At 37.0% G+C, this 17,313-nt stretch overlaps 1 pseudogene; it reads right to left on the bottom strand.

Moving 5' to 3' along the window:
• Positions 1–1,903: 1,903 nt before the first annotated feature.
• LOC111439957 lies at positions 1,904–7,123 on the bottom strand (annotated as a pseudogene).
• Positions 7,124–17,313: the final 10,190 nt, after the last annotated feature.

The following is a 17,313-nucleotide window of genomic DNA, read 5'->3' as shown; positions in this document are numbered from 1 at the left end:
GTCTTACATTGAAAGGGTCTTGCTTGTATCCATGCTTCAAAATTTCCTTACCAAGCTACATTGAAGAGATTTCTGGAAGTATACACAGAAAAATTCTTGCTAATTGCCCGAAATGTGAAGGAAGCAAAAAGATTCTGTCTGTCTGATAAAGACGCGAAGTCAGGCGCAGTAGCAATACCAAACCAAATACCACGAGTAGTAGGGTCCTGAGCTAAACCTTGGCTAAATCTTGGAAATCCTAGTGTCATAATGCCTTTCAAATCCTCCTAGCCATTATCCGACTGCAATAATTCTTGCTAAGAAGAGAAAGTGTAAGGCCCACGTTTTGGGCCCATGACAAAAAAATAAATAAATAAATAAATAATAAATAATAAATAAATGTAGGGTTCAGTAGGAGGAAAACCCATTACCCTAGCCGCCACCTGCCCGCTCTTTTCCTTCTTTTTTTTTTGTTTCACGTTTCTCCCTTCTGCCACGGCCCCACAACCGATTGCTTCCACACCGTTCCGCGCCCCTTCTCATATTAGACAACATCCGCTCAACACCACATCGCCGCCGCAAGGGAACGACATCGTCGTTGCCAAAACCGATCTCAAGAGGGTTAGACGTAGCAAAGGTTCAATGCCTACGAAGGAGGAAGGCTCGATTCGAGGGGAATCAGATCGTCGTTGGTTAGGAAACGCCAAGAACGCAGCTTCTTAGGTAAGGGACTCGCCTGTTGAAAATAAATGTTTTGTTTTTTTGAAAATGGGTCAAATGGAATCGTCTATGGGCTAGGTGCTGGGTAACCCGTTGCCGGGAACAATCTGATCTTTGTGTGTAATGTTATGCAACCTGGTTGACATGTATCTTGATTGCTATGTATTCTGATTGTCCTATGTTCTGATTAGCGTATATTTTGATTGTCGTATGTTCTGATTGCCGCATATTCTGATGGTTGCCTAATCAAATGGTTGTGTATTCGGAATGTTGTGTATTCGGATCGTAGGGTAATATGGTTAGGTTGGGCAGTCTGACGATATGTGTCTATTGCCGACATAATGGGCTTGTAGGTAGACATGAGTAAGGGTTGTGGTAATAGTTACTCGTTGTGTGTTTCGGGTAACTAGCCACCACTAGTCACCTTTGGGGTGATTACAAAAAAAAAGGACTATCCAGTAATGGTTACACGCTGTGTGTATCGGGTAACCAGCCGTTGATAGTCAATGGGAGGAAATAAGAAGGTGAGGTCCTCGTGGAAATGGTTACACGCTGTGTGTATCGGGTAACCAGTCGTTGATAGTCAATGGAAGGAAATAAGGAGGTGAGGTCCTCGTGATAATGGTTACACGCTGTGTATTTCGGGTAACCAACTAGGAGTATCTTCTTTAAGGATTGAAAGTGGTGGTGGCAATAATCACCTGCTGCGTGTTTTGGCTAATCGCCTTATGACGATTCATATCTTGACCCCCAAATAGGGGAGTTCCTTACTGAGTATTTTTATACTCACCTTGTTTTTTTTAAATGATTTTTCAGGCGAAGCTGTGGCACGGAGGTGACGAGTAGGATGCCAAAGTCAGTCATGGGGCGATTCAAGAATGTTTATGTTTTTTGTTTGTAGTCTCATTTTTGTGGGAGAGACGTTTCTACTCTTTTGTAATAATTTAAACTATGATGTGGACGCCTAGTTTGTGGGAGCTAGGCGGCCAACATCAGCCTTTCTTTGATTTAAATTTCCTCCTTGTTTTAAATAGTTTTAGGCGGCATTGTTTTGCTAAATTTTAAAAGGGTACCCCGCACGTGATTTTTAATAAAATTCTGCATGATTTTCATTCTTTTTCCAAATAAATTGCATTATCTTTCATAATGACACTGACCGCTACCGTCAGGATAAGTCGGGTCGTTACAGAAAGAGTGCCTATGTTGTGGCAATTCCACCCAGAAGGTAAGGTAATGATGGGTTACTCCTACAGCAGCACGTCCTTGGACAATGCTCAATCAAGGCTCTAGGCTAAGAGTAGGAGGAGCAACTTTTCATTGATTATGAGCCCAAAACGCTGGATTCAATAAGTTCTTGCCAATAACCACGCCTACAGAATAGAAAGATGAAACTCAAAGCCCATACCAAAATGAGCACCTAGGAAAAACGAACGGGCCATATGCGGATAATGAGAAAGAACCATAAGACAGAATTACCTGGCATGCCTGTGCCTATAAGAAATCGCGAAGCCACCCATTAATAGTAATAATGGAACTCTGCACAAAGTTTCCTCCCGCAACATGAGTTATTCCCCCTTGCTTGATCACTTACACTACCCCAAACATCTGACTGCATTTTCCACCGTAAATGACAGGCATATTACTCACTACCAAAATGGAATTGTCCATCCAAAATAGCCCTAAGAAGACATGATCCCAAGCAAGCGGATACTTGACATGTACCCTCTCTTCCCGGTCCATCACAAGAGAAACGAAACCCAAGATTAGATTTGATTTGCTTTATCCAGTATCAAATGCGAGCTACGAGAAAATGGAACCCCTTGAAGGAGTATCAATACTGTTACATTCATCATAAATGCCTAACTATGATGTACCAAAGAATCTGCGACTCCTACCGGAATAGGTAACAAAGCCACTTTGCCGCTCACTGCCACTAAATCACCACCCCCCCCAAGCAAGTCAAACTGGTGCCTGTTGTCGGACCGAGGGCCGTTATACTAGGTGCTAAAGTATGGGTGTTTTGTATCCATATTGTATAAGGGGTATCGGAAAAGATATCTTAGGGCCGCCCTAAAGCACTCATGGTATCATTATGAATATACCAAAATTGTGAAAGCCTCAAAATATCCATACCCTCCTAGTTGAGATGTGATATGATTACATCACGATGCCTAAGTCCGCGAGATCTAATAAATCGTTGTTTGTAGCGAGTAGTTGGATCATAGTCTCATACCATCCATCAAAATGGCTGCATGCACGGCAACACCAAGAGAAATCCACTGTGATGTGTGAACAATGAAAGTTGTGTCCGGTCAGTAGCTAAGGATACATATGGTGAGCTAGAATAATGATGAAAGAGCCCAACTTAGCTAGGTGGAATAGATAATGGAGCATGGCATTACGTTGTTAGGATCTCATATAGTCCTTTATGACCCTGGCCTGTAAATGGACCTTGATGAGCCTCCCTCTCAAATATCTTTTATACCCTACCAATGCCTCATTTGGTCCTATCTATACATGTGACCTACTATCAGGAAAAGAATAATTGCAATAGCTAAATGATGGCGTGCAATATCGGCCATAGACCACCGGTTACTGAATCTAATCCTCTATGAAAAGTCAGAAATTCTGCTTTGATCAATTCCAAGTGAAAAATGGGGTTGCTCCCTCCCTCAACAAAACTAGGAGAAAGTTGCGCCAAAAGATCCCTATTCAAGATAAATTCATGAGGAAGTGGAATCTCTTTAGGATCTACTCCAGCCAGCCAACATCATTTAGAAATGAAATTGATTAATCTCAATCGGTAAAGAAAGATAGGTGTACTGTCCCGCCCAAGAAAGAGACCCAAGTCCTAGCAGACCCGCTAAATGGTGATTGAACATGGATTCTACATCTTGGAACCAAGCCCATTTTGGAGCAGCCTTGTGATAACCAACCGACAAAAAGCATTAAGGCTGAACTAATGCATTACGGTACAATAAAGTTGTAATTCACTAGTTATTCCGGATGCTCGCCACATCTGACCCCAGAGGTTATTTCTATTCCTCGAACCCCCCCCCCTACATTACCATGTCAATATTTCTTGGCCCACTATTGGCCAAAACACCTAGGCACTAGGGCCAATGTGAGTAGGATCGCCTAGCCATGCTTCATAATTGAAAAAACGAGCACCGTGGAAATACATTACATCCCACTCAGCCAAACAAAGAAAGAAAGATGATGGAGAGTTGGCCGAAATGTGCACTAAAGACTTTTTTCGAGAGATCTCCTCCAAATTACTAGTATGGCTATTGAAATCGTGAGCATCAGCATGAAGGAAGGTTCCAAATCAATCCAAGTGGTAGTATCCCCTTAGCTATTATTCTAGAGAAATGCCCTGGTCTGGCTGGCCCATTCCTCGAAAGAAGGTTTGACGCCCTATCTACCCCAATTTTGACTTCTGGTTCAGGCGAACGAATAATCACTCATGCTCATGGAGGCCTCCTCTTTCCGGACAACACATACAAAGAGACCCGCCAACAGTTAAGTAATTAGTGAACCTATGAGAGATTTTGATACTTAGTTTCTTTCTCTACTATCTCCCATTTTGGTTTTAGTTATTCACTAGGGCAATTATGATTTGGAAGTGGATTCGGGGCAAGTGTTCGGATCTATTATGCCATAGCCAAGAGGCATTCGACGGACTTTGTTGAATCTTATCAACCCTATATATAAATAGAATTAGCTTTTTATCAAATAGATTCTGTAATGTATCTCTGTATCGTTTACCCTTATACCAAAGGAAATTGAACGATCTTGCTTGGTTCTTCCCTGCTTGAGAAATTCTCCCTTTTAGTTGATTTGACTGATGCAGACAACATTATAACAAATAGACAAATTGCTAACTAATAATACTAGTGAAATATAATGGAATAGCTGTGAAAGAAAGAGAGAGAGAGAGTTTTCTTATTTGAAACGCCTTGTGATCTTCAACCCATTTTGTGCTTCAATAGAATTACCGGGAGTCAGTGCTCTAGTATAGCTTGTTTCCAATACTCAGCGGCTTGATTGAACCAAGCCTCCGCAATTTCCGAATCTCCCTGTCGAATGGCCAGCATGTTCTCCCAGGTCGGAATAGGTAGGTAAATTCCTTCCTTCCCTTAAAAGTGTACTTGAGAGTTTCCTACCTCATACGACTCAACCAACAAAGAGTCAATTCTTTTGCTGTCCAAACCATATCGAATCTAATTGAATGAAATTTCTCATAGATCTAGTAGCCTTTTTCTCGAGTTATAAGCAAAAGAGGTGAATTATATAAGTTTCAAACTTCTTGCTGAATAATGAAGTTTGTTTGATCTTTTCTCCCACCTGAAGAAGAATAAAGCATAGCCATTCCACTGTCGTGACAATTTTCTGAAAGATAACTATCTCGGTTTCATCTATCAATTGATATAGAATCCTTAAACAAAGCCTTTCTTTCATAAGACGGAAAAGACTGACTGGCTGTATTTAGGATCTGATGCTACACCATTGCTCAATATGGGACGGTATCCACCCTATTACATATCCATAAGTGGATTCATTCATTTTGATCTTATAGGCATAGCATGATATAGCCCTAATACCTAAAAAATGGATTCATTCATTTTGACTTATGAATTACCTCCGCCCTAAATACCTAAAAAATGGCTCTAAAAATAAGGGAAGAATAGAAAAATAGCCCTACAAATAGACAGAGGATAAGATTATTCTTGTTTTCACTACAACAAACAATAAGTAAGATAGCTTATGAAAAATGCTATCGTAGACTTTTACGAAAAATGCTATCGTAGACTTTTCATAGCATTTTTCGTACGTCGTGACAGCCCATGTTATTAAAAGTCTGAAACTTTTTATAGCGTTTTTTTATAGCTATAATGAATGCTATAATATAGTATGAATCTATAGCTTATATTGGTTGTCATGAAAACATTTTATAGCAATTTTTATTAAGCTATAATATGTTTAATATAGCTAAAATAGTATGCTATCTTTAACTTATAGTAGCATTTTTTTAATGCTATAATATATTATTTATAGCTTCGATTTTATGCTATATCTAGGTAATGAATCATTTATAATTATTTAATTATATGTATATTGATAGCATTTATTTTTTCTATAAATTTCTTTATACCTCTTGGTTATACATTTTTCCTCTCCTAATAAAGATATTTTTTCTATAAATTTCTTTATTCTTCATTGAAGTTTCATGATTTACTTACACATTAATGAGGAAGTTTCAACCATGCAAGATAAAGTTTTTGCCCAATTACAAAAAAAAAAAAAAAACATAAAATAGTTTACAAAATACAAAATTCACCAAGTTTGGCTTCAAGTTTATCATGCAGAGAAGTGTCATCTTCAAATTCATCCTTGGCATGAATAAAGCATGCATCACTCTATTTACCTATATAAATATACAAAATATATATGAATATATGATTATGTGAACACTTTAATTAACTAATAAAAAAATTATTTCATTAATTTAAATAAATAAACTTAATTACATACCGATAATTACTTTGTTGGATGGCCAAACAACTGTACTACCCACAGCTTGTTCAATACATGTCATTTCTGATGTAGGCCGCCACAAATAGGCATTGCATTTCCTTCGTATATCAACCCATACTCTAATAGCATGTGGTCCAATAGGGATATGACGAACAAGAGCAGCTGGATCATTAGAAGACCATCGTCCTTCTGCAACAATCTCTCCTGAGTCATGCCAATCTAGTAACTTACACTTAATTTGAGTATCATTATTGATGCTCTACAAGAAGAAGAATAAAAGCATTGAGAACTTGATAGTAATAATGAAATCAATAATTTTATTTGTTAAATTAGAAAATCAATTTAGGAGAAGGTACTGTCAAATTTGAATGGATATTTGTTGATTTTGGTATACTTCCAATACCATTAGAGGCTTCCTCGGTTAGGTCAATCTACGAAAATTTCAATTAAAATATATGGAATAAACTCATGAATGTGGAATTTATATAACTTAATTTAAAAAAATGTACCTGTTTGAGAACATTGATTTCATTTCCATCATTTCTTTCCTCATCTTCAAATATTCTTTCTCAAGAGTCATGTATCTATTTTCTTGTTGAGACAAGAGAGAATTTTAAACGAGTCACTCCAAATCCAAGTCCTCTTACATGCCCACGATCCGGTCCAAGAACTTTACTCAAGGCATCATCAACAATATTATTTGATGAAGTTTTTGTCTCAATCTCTGCTTGTTCAATGCGCTCCTACATTTAAAAAATGTCAATTGTCCATAATTGCTTCACACATCTTATAAGTTAAGAGACATGATCAAAAACATCTCAACAGAGTCAGTTGTTTATTCAATGTGCTCATACTAATAAAAAACCACTTCAACTGCCCATTTCATTTACATTATAAACAAGAGACACCAACGAACACAATACTTCCAAACTTTTCACATATCCAATAAAGTATAAAAAAAATAAGAGTCATTTTCAAACAAGTTTAACACATGTTATAAGAAAAAAAAATCAAATCAAGTACTTTTTTCAAAAGTCTCCACTCCCGCCCCCACCCCCACCCCACCACATACGCTCAATCTTATGATAAGTAATTATTTTTTTGTTCAACCGCTCATACCAATAAGAAACCACTTCAACCGCCCCTTTCACATACTTCATAAATAAAGGATATCAATAAACATAATACTTGCAAACTTAAAAATAAGTAATTTTTAAATAAGTTTAACATACGAGTGTCTCAGCAACTTGTGAATTCACTGGTTGTCCATCCTTCTTTGTGTGAGCCTTTGTCCATAACATAATCCTTGATATCGAAGTTGGATCCGAAGAACTTTTCTTCTGCAAAATGAAATAAATATACTAAATTCACACCTATAACATGAGAGTAGAATAAAACTACAATATCGATATTTACCATCTCTTCAGCCAGACAGGCATATCCTTTCCTACTACATGTATGTGGGAATTGTCTCTTCTCATGGCTTTAAACTTTTCACTTTTCAACTACTCAATAGGACAACATATGTTCTTGTTATATCGAAGTATATAATAATTTCAAAAATATCATGGGTAAGTTTTTCGATATATAAATATTCATTACCATAAAATTTGCACTAGTTTTTTCTTTGACAAAGTCCATCCAATCATCTACCGATTGCAAATTATCTGGCATAAGTTGCAATAGTGCTTCTTTTGTTGGGGCATTGCGAATTTGTTTTACCATACGAGATTTTCCAGCCCTCCATAATCTACTCATGTGTTGAAAAAGAAACTTTTTCTGCCAATCCTTGTTCACAATGTACCTTGACTGAAGAACCAAATAGTTAGAAGTAATATTATACAAATGATTAAAACTAAATAAATGAATTAAAATAACTTCATACCTCGATAGACTTCCATAACACTAATTTTAGCCTTGTAGGTAATTTCTTCCAATTCTCTAACGTCACAGGTACAACCTCCCTTACAAGTAGACCAAGAAAAGAAGCCAATCCTACCCATTCATCCCCTATGGGTTGTCCATATTCATTAAAACAAGTTTCACTCTAGATTGTCCATCAACAACTATTGTCTTCATCTTTGTAGGGCCTCTTTTTCTTTTTGATAGTGTTATTGTTTCAAGGGGGTTTCCACTAATTACATGATCTTCTTTTTCAGTTCTATTTTCATTACAAACTTCAAATTGCCTACAGGTTGCTAATCTTGTGTGAGCAGCTGGGGAGTCTAATGTAGGAATTGAAATATGATTAGGTTTCAATGTCTTCCCATTACCGTTAGGTGAAAAGGGTTCAGGGAGGGCAATAATAGGAGATTTGTGGTTAGGTATAGGTGATTTTTCTCCTTCAACCCTTTCAACTTGTAATTTGTGGTCATGCAACATTTCATCACTACAAATCTTTCTACGTCTACATTTTCTAAGTAGAGTAATATCAATATCCCCCATACTTTTTTCAAAATGTTTAGTATGATGAGACCTTTTTCTTCGAGTAACTTTTAGACAACCGATATCTTCTTTGTGTCCTAAAGTTTAAGGTGGTACCTTATCTCCCTCCATTCGAATCTGAAACCAAAATTAATAGATAATCATTATGCATGAAATGAAAATAAAATCAAGAATGCAATTACACACCCATCACAAAAGGATCATCATAAAATAAATATTATATATGAAGTATAATATGTTCACAAAAAATATTTATACAATGTCCCAAATTGTTCATCAAATAAAAACACCCTCGTAATCTTCTCTTGCATAAGTGATCTCATCATTTTCATCAATGTCTTCCAATGTACTTAGAATTTGTTCATTGATAACCATCGTACCACTATATTCATGATCGTACATATCAAAGTCATGAAATCCTCTGTGTGGTCCTTTTAATAAGACATACCAATTTGAGATATCATTTTCTCTAACATAAAACACCTGTTTGGCTTATGAGGCCAAGATGAAAGGCTCACGTACAAATATGCTTTGACTTTGATGTGAGTTAACAAGAGTGAACCTTTCCTCAATTCTTACTCCATTACGAACATTTGCCCAATCACATTTCAAAATTGGAAGTTGGTAGGCATAATAATCTAACAAGATGATTTCTTGTAAGACCCCATAGTATGCAACTACATCCATAACTTGTGATTTATCCTTTGCACTAGATCTACACAATGTAGCTGCATTTACAGAAACACCACTATTTTTGGTTGATTTTTCCACTCTTTATCTGAAATCGTTGTCCATTAATGATGTACCCCGTGTAAGATATTGCACATTTTCTTGGTCCTTTAGCAAGCCATTTTAACAAGTCAGAGTAAACTACATCCGGATGAATCTATTTGAATCTGCTAAGAATAAAAATAACTACTTGTTAGATAGACTGTGTTGTAGTTTTGTACCTTCAATGGTTCATGGAATAGTATGCTACAATACCTTAGATTTTAACCATGATGGAAATTGTTTTGCATGAATCTTCGAAAGTAGACTAGAATCTTTTGCTAGTCTGTGACCTAAGATCATGAGTTCATCCATATGCATCCTGACCAGATGAATTACAATTTAGTATTGATTTATGTTAAAAAAATAATAAATGGTACACAACTTAACTCACTAGATAAACGGTTCCACCACTGCTGTGTTGAACAAAACATATCGATGTGCATTTTCTAGTACATCATTGGATAATGTAATTGAAGTCCCAGCTGATATAGGACGACCTTCTAGAATGACATCATTTTCATATTCTTGATTACGATGTTCATTATGTGCAACTTCAATCGAGTGTTTAAAATACCTTTTTGAAAAGTCTACACATTCATCCGCTACATAGCACGCTGCAATACACCCTTCTAGTCGTGCTTTGTTCCGTACATAACTTTTCAATACCTTCATATATCTAAATGAGACATAAAGATTATGAAGATGACCACAATTACTACCAACTTGATATTAAGAAGCAAATAATTCACCTTTCAAATGGGTACATCCAGCGATATTGAACAGGACCACATATACGAGCTTCACGTCCCAAATGGATAACCAAGTGCATCATTATATCAAAGAATGAAGGTGGAAAGTACCGTTCAAGAAGGCATAAAATGTCCACTGCCTCTTTTTCAAGCTGTAACATAATTTCTCTATCAATGACACGTTGGCATAGTCTATTAAAGTATGAACATAGCCTATATATTGCATGTCTTGGACCTTTCGGGAGCAAGCCTCTAAGCACCACAGATAAAAGTTGTTGCATCAATACATGACAATCATGAGACTTCAATCCCATCACTTTGCAATCTTGTAATGATACACACTTTGAAATGTTGGAACTGTATCCATCAAACAACTTTAGCTTATACAACCTTGAACAAAATAATTTCTTCTCAAACTTCGACAATGTATGTGGAGCAGGAGGTAGGTAAGTTCGACCACCTCGCTCTTGAGGATATAGGTCTGGCCGAATTTTCAAAAGTTGTAAATCTTTTCTTGCATTAATTCCATCTTTTGACTTTCCATTTATATCTAATAATGTACCTACAATACTCTCACATACATACTTTTCTACATACATGACATCCAAGTTGTGGTGTATTAGTAATTCCTACCCAATAAATTACATTTCAAATGGTTAGTGGCCAAAGTTTGAAACTTAATAACTTGAAACTCAATAAAATACACCATAAATTTAGAGCTTGTCAACCTTCCAATATGGTAGATCGAAGAAAATGGATCGCTTCTTCCACCTTTGACTTGTGCATTGTTTCTTCCTCTTTCTTTTTAAGCTTTCACATTTTCCCCCACAATTTTCAAAGTCTTGAAGTTTGGTATAAATTGCACTACTTGTTGCAATTTTGGGAGGTAATTCTTCTTCTATTTTCCCATCAAACCATGTTTTTTTCCTTCGATATGGATGCAACTTTGACAGGAATCGTCTATGACCCATATATGAATACTTTTTTCCATTCTTCAACCAAAGAGACCGAGTATTATCTCCACAAATTGGACAAGCATATTTACCTTTTGTGGTGCATCTAGCAAGATTTCCATATGCAGGAAAATCATTTATAGTCCACATGAGAATTACTCTTAAATTGAAATATATTTTACTTACAATATCATAGGCTTGTACTCCTTTCCATAGATGTTGTAAATCTTCCACAAGAGGTTGTAAGTAGACATCAATATCGTTTCCTGGTTGTCTAGGGCCAGAAATCAACAACGTTAACATTATATTTTCCTTTTTCATACATAACCAAGGAGGCAAGTTAAACGTAACAAGCATGACTGGCCAACAACTATATTGACTGCTCATGTTGGAGAATGGATTAAAACCATCTGTAGCAAGGCCTAACCTAAGATTACAAGAGTCCATAGCAAACTCATACCACTTTTTATCACTCAACTCCCATGCAACAGAATCAACTGGATGTCGAATCTTTCCATCAGTACTTTTATGTTGAGAATGTCATCGTAAACTTTCACCAACTTCATATATTTTAAACATTCGTTTAAGTCGCGGAATGATAGGAAAGTATCTTAATACTTTAGCAGGTATACCTTGCTTGATTGCATTCGTTTGTCTATCAACCTTCCACCTTGAAGTATTACATTTAGGGCAACTTTCTAACTTTTCTTTCTCATTTCTAAATAGACAACAATCATTTACACATGCATGAATTTTTTGGTAGCCTAAGTCAAATTCCATGAACAGTTTTCGAACTTCATAAATAGATCTTGGAATGACATTATCAATTGGAAGCATGTCATACAAAAGTTCCAGAAGGCTTGTGAAACTAGCATCTGACCAACCATTATATGTCTTAAGTTTATACAATGCCACAGCTGCTGATATCTTTGTATATTTTGTACATCCAGTGTACAATGGAGTGTTTGCCTCTTGGATATTGTGAGAAATATTTTTGTCTTTCCTTGATGTAAAAGAATCATTCTTGTCCTCCTCTCCAATACATGTGCTCTTATATAAGATGGTTGCTTCCAACATAAGAGCATCATCAACTTCTTTTTCAACATCATCCTCCTCACATACTTCTCCGTGATGATACCAAACATTATATGTAGGGTCCATTCCCTTAATGATTAGGTGTTCATATATGGTTTGGATATCATAATGTCTCATATTCCTACACTCTTTACATGGACATAGAAACTTTTTGGCATCCGGCTTCCTTTTTTTCATTTCTTGTAGAAATTTCCATGCTCCTTCCATGTACTCATCGGTAGCACTATTAGACAAAGTTTTGATAAGTATATATGTCTTAAAAATAAAGTGTATTGATACTTATATTCTCATACCGATTCAAATACAACCAATCTTTGTTGAACATTTTGAAGGCTCTGGTATGCTTAATAGGATGATCAATTGGACTGTCGATAACTTGATTCACAATCACTATTTAAGAAAATAACATATCGATAATTCTAGTATATTTGTATTATCTTTAAAGTTGGAGCATAATATATATAAATAGATATATGATAATAAAGAGAGTAAAAATGTAGTGTAACAAGTACATTCAAATCTTTCTAAAAATAAGACGACAATGAGAATAAGGTAACCTACAGTTAGTTATATGTTCAACACCTTTAATTTCAATCCGTTCACTAAACCTTAAACCACCCTTTGTTGGCACTTTATGTAATGCCTCACAATGGACTAATCAAGCAAATAAAAAAAATCCATAAGCAAGGCAAAATTAAAAGAATGCTTTGTTGGCACTTTGTGTAATGCCTCATAATGGACTAATCAAGCAAATAAAAAAAAATCCATAAGCAAGGCAAAATTAAAAGAATGAAAACAAATTAAGACGCTCAAATTGAATTATTTTTCTAATTTCCATAATTATCTTGCAAGATTCACTATACGCTTACAATATTGCTTATTCTACTAGAAATTTCACTCATATATCACTAGTAAGCTACAAATATTTTCCTTACAAGAGGATATATCTATTTTTGTAGCAGAATAATCATTGATGGAGTAGTGTGTTTTTATCGGCTCCAAATATATATTAGTATAAGTATGTGTTTTTTCCCTCAAAATGTTGCTCCTGTAGTGATGTCGAGTGAAAAGTCACCATAACAACAAATTTCAGCAGCAAAAAAAATTAAATATGGAGTATGTGTTTATGTACATTAGTATGGTCATTACAGCAGCAAAAAAAACTCACTCATACACTCATACATCACTAGATTGAGAGGAAAAATTACTATAACACATGGTAGCAGCAAAAACATTCATTTATACACTCATACATCACTAGATTGAGAGGAAAAATTACTATAACACCTCAATCCCCAATCCAAACCTCATAATACTAAACAAAATCTAAAAAAGGAGGAAGGTAGAGAGAGAGGGACGAAAACTGGCATAAGATTTTAAAGCAACGGGGATGAAAACTACATGGGCATAAGATTTTAAACTAACCCATACCTAAGAACCAGTTCACTGCTTGCCGAAATAGTGGGAGAGTGATTTTTGCTGAGATAGTGTTGCCGAAATAGGTGGGAGAGAGTTGCAAGGTGTTGCTTGAGATAGTGTTGCCGAAATACGCGGGAGAGAGTTGCAAGGTGTTGCCGAACTAAGGGAGAGAGTTGTTTGCTCCTGCCGAAATAGGTGGGAGAGGGAGAGATTTCTTTGTTAAAAAAAGTGTTGCCCGCCGGTGAGAGAGAAGGGAGATGATTTCTTTGTCAAGACAGTGTTGCCCGCAGTGAGAGAGGGTTGAGGGATGAGGGAGATGGTTTCTTAGACAGTGTTGCTGAGGGAGGAGAGGGTTGAGGGAGATGGCCGTTTCTGTGTTGCTGAGACAAGAGAGGGTTTATCGTAGATGTTAGGGTTTTAATGGGATGGGTTGGGCTTTTTCCGTTTATTTTCTTTCCCTCAGCTTTTTCTCTTTTCACTTTCCGTCTTTTCCCATCTTTCCTTTTTTTTCTTTTTTTCATTGCATTAAATACAAAATGCTATGGAAAGCCTTTATTCTTGTAGTGTTTTTTGAGTCTTTACCATCGACTTCCAGAGAAAATGGACGAAAATAGCCCAAAAACCCAAAAAATAGACAGAAGAAATAGCCCCGAAAGTAGGGGGAAATGGCTAAAAAATGGCCCTAAAAATAGTAGGATTTTAGCCCAAAAAAATAATAATAATAATAAAATTAAATAATAATAATAATAATAAACAAATAAATAAATAATAGAAAAGAAATGGCGTTTGCAGTCTCATTCATGTTTCTCCTCCCTTCATTTATTCTTTCACTATAAACAAACTCTTCTTTCGTTTTGTCTCCCTTCTTTCAAACAAACACTCTAAAGTCTAATTAAGCTTTAGTTGAGTCTTTCCGAACACAAATACCTCAAAAATAGCCCTAAAAATAGGATAAAGCATCGATTTTCTAATAAAGGGTCTTTACATGATCATGAATAAGGAGTTTCTTCTTTACTGACTGTTCTGTCGAATGAATCTTGAGTGTTTACAGTCTCGTAAAAGAGTTCAATCAAGGATCAAGAGCAGTTCCAGAATAAATAGGAAAAGGTTTTCGGTTTCATCTTTCGTTTCGTCTTTTCAAACTCAAATACCTAAAAAATAGCCAAAAAATAGACAGAGGGGTGAAGCCACTCGACTACTAGGGAGAGGATAGAATTTTGGAATTCATGGTCCTTACAGTCGAATGAAGAAAGAAATAGGATAACGAATAAGGAGTTTCGTCTTTCCTTCAGGTGAAGTAGCTCAGCCAGCCGAGGTGAAGGTTTTCGGTTTCATCTTTCGTTGAGTCTTTCTTTCCGAACTCTTTTAGCCCCAAAAATAGGGCAAAGCATCGATTTTAGAATTCATGGTCCTTAGTGTCTCATTCTTCTTTCTTGTCTTGCTTTCGTCTTTCTCTTTTTCTTTGACCTTGTTCAATCAGGTGAATGAGCGAGAACTTCCAGAATAAGTGCATGACGCAAGCCTCCCTCCATCTATGTATCGACTATCGGGCCCATAACAACACTCACAATAAAAAAAAAAACCCGTGCTGCCTCGCGAATTTTTTGATCAATTAGGTGCAGTAAGGTATTTCACCAAGTTGGACTGGCGACCAGAGTACTACAAGTGTGGATCTTAGAGGGCTTAGAGGACAAGACGACATGAGGGTGGAGCATTAGACTTTCTAGTAATGCTGGTCTAACCAATGCTTCCTTTTGCACAAATATGAATGAAGGATTTCGCCCCACATGCGTCGTGAATGGGAGAAGTTTCTCGTAGTCTGTGCTATTTGATACTAATTGATACTAAATAGAGACCCAGATGAGATTTTGGTGTATACTCTCATTGGAAGGAGATGTAGAGCACCTTTCTCACATGGAGAGAGTAGTGTTCCAGATCATCAGGGTCCGCTCTATGTGAAGTGCTTTGCATAAGGTCTAGTTCCTTGGGCATTGGACTGGCGATGGCATGAGTTGGTTGGATCAAGAGAAGGTGCGTGCAAATCGGGGTGTACTGGGAGACACCACGCAAGGTGCAAGAATTACGATTCTTTTCAGATTAGTCCTACATCTGTCTGTTTTTTGATTGAGAGTCTATATTAAACTATAGGCGGTTCATCGAGGCTTCTTTCTCGGGTGATTGATGGTAAGGGCTTAAGCTTTCCATTAGATTAGTAAAGGGCGAATGAGGGGTGTGTGCAATAGTTTTCTTTCTTTCTCCTGCTTGATCGCTTCAATGCCTATAATTTGAGAGAGAACTGTAAAGCCTTCTCCCGAATTATAGGAGGATGTGACACAAATAATGACTCTCTTCGCCGGGATGTCAGCAGGTTAGGCAGCTCTAAGGGTTTTGATATTCGGGGTGGAAGGCAAAACTCTAACACAACCAAGTGAAACTAAGGGTCTTTAAAAGAGGTAACGATCTGATTTATGGGGTGTTCACCCTCGGAGGACGGCTAAGAATGTCCCTTAAAAGGAGTGGGGACGGGGTCTTTTCAATCAAGCACGAATAGAACGAGATAAAGGGGGTGTGAAACCTAGAGAGATGGGCCATATCTCTTTTCTGAATGTGGTATCGAGGTTCGATTCATTTGGAAAAGAGGGCGGAAGAACGTGCGAATGGTTTAATTGATGACTTCGCTTCGATCTCTTCGACTGAACCTGAAGGAGACTTTGATCATTCCACTTTAGCTGAAGAAGGAATGAATCATCTCACTAGGAATTCCGAAGAGTGAATCTTCTCTTTTAGATCCTGGCCTTGGTAGAGAACTTGTCTTTGATTGGGATTTTGATTGAAAAGATGTTAGGCCAATTCCTCATGTGCCTAAGAAGCCGAGGAAATCTCGATCCCATTTTACTACTCAATCTTTATTTAGAGAAAGTGCACTCGGGAGCATAAGCAAGTTCAGTAGTTTCAACCTCTGTAATGGGAACCTCGAAGCTGTCTAAGGCAGGAGCAACCTCATATTAGGCACTGCCGCAGCATCCACTGGTAGTTGAAAGGTGCACGATAGCGAAGATCAATCCATCTCACTCAATCTACAAAAAAAACATTGCCTTGGGCGCATGCAACCCAAAAAGAAAGAAAGAAAGACAGCTCGTTTGAAGAAAACTCTTTTAAAGCTTGGTACAAGCCAAGCCCCTTCGATTCAGCAACAAGAGTCGGTTATAGATAGAAGAATATGAAAACTCTTTTGGTTAGCTTTCCCGTTCTTTCAGACTTTCTCTGGCCCGTAGGCTTTATAGCGGACCCGCCTGACAGGGAGGATATGAAAGATCTCGTTGCGCTTGCTTTCACTTAGAAACTATACGACGTTCTTTCAGACTTTCTCTGGCCCGTAGGCTTTATAGCGGACCCGCCTGACAGGGAGGATATGAAAGATCTCGTTGCGCTTGCTTTCACTTAGAAACTATACGACCCCTACTACTGTAATTAATAATTAAGGAAGGACAATTGAATATTTGCACGGTTGAAGTTGGAAAATTTGGAAAACTTTAAAATGTCAACAACAGAGTTTGAACCTACACAAGTAAAGCTTAATAAATTTCAAGGTTATTTCTTTAGCCACTCAAACATATCAACATTTGTTAAAAGATTTTATTTTA

The sequence above is a fragment of the Cucurbita moschata genome, unplaced genomic scaffold (assembly GCF_002738365.1).
Source record: "Cucurbita moschata cultivar Rifu unplaced genomic scaffold, Cmos_1.0 Cmo_Scf00121, whole genome shotgun sequence".
Lineage (NCBI taxonomy): Eukaryota > Viridiplantae > Streptophyta > Magnoliopsida > Cucurbitales > Cucurbitaceae > Cucurbita > Cucurbita moschata.
Note: the sequence above shows the minus strand (reverse complement) of the source record. Positions and strands in the feature narration are given on the sequence as shown.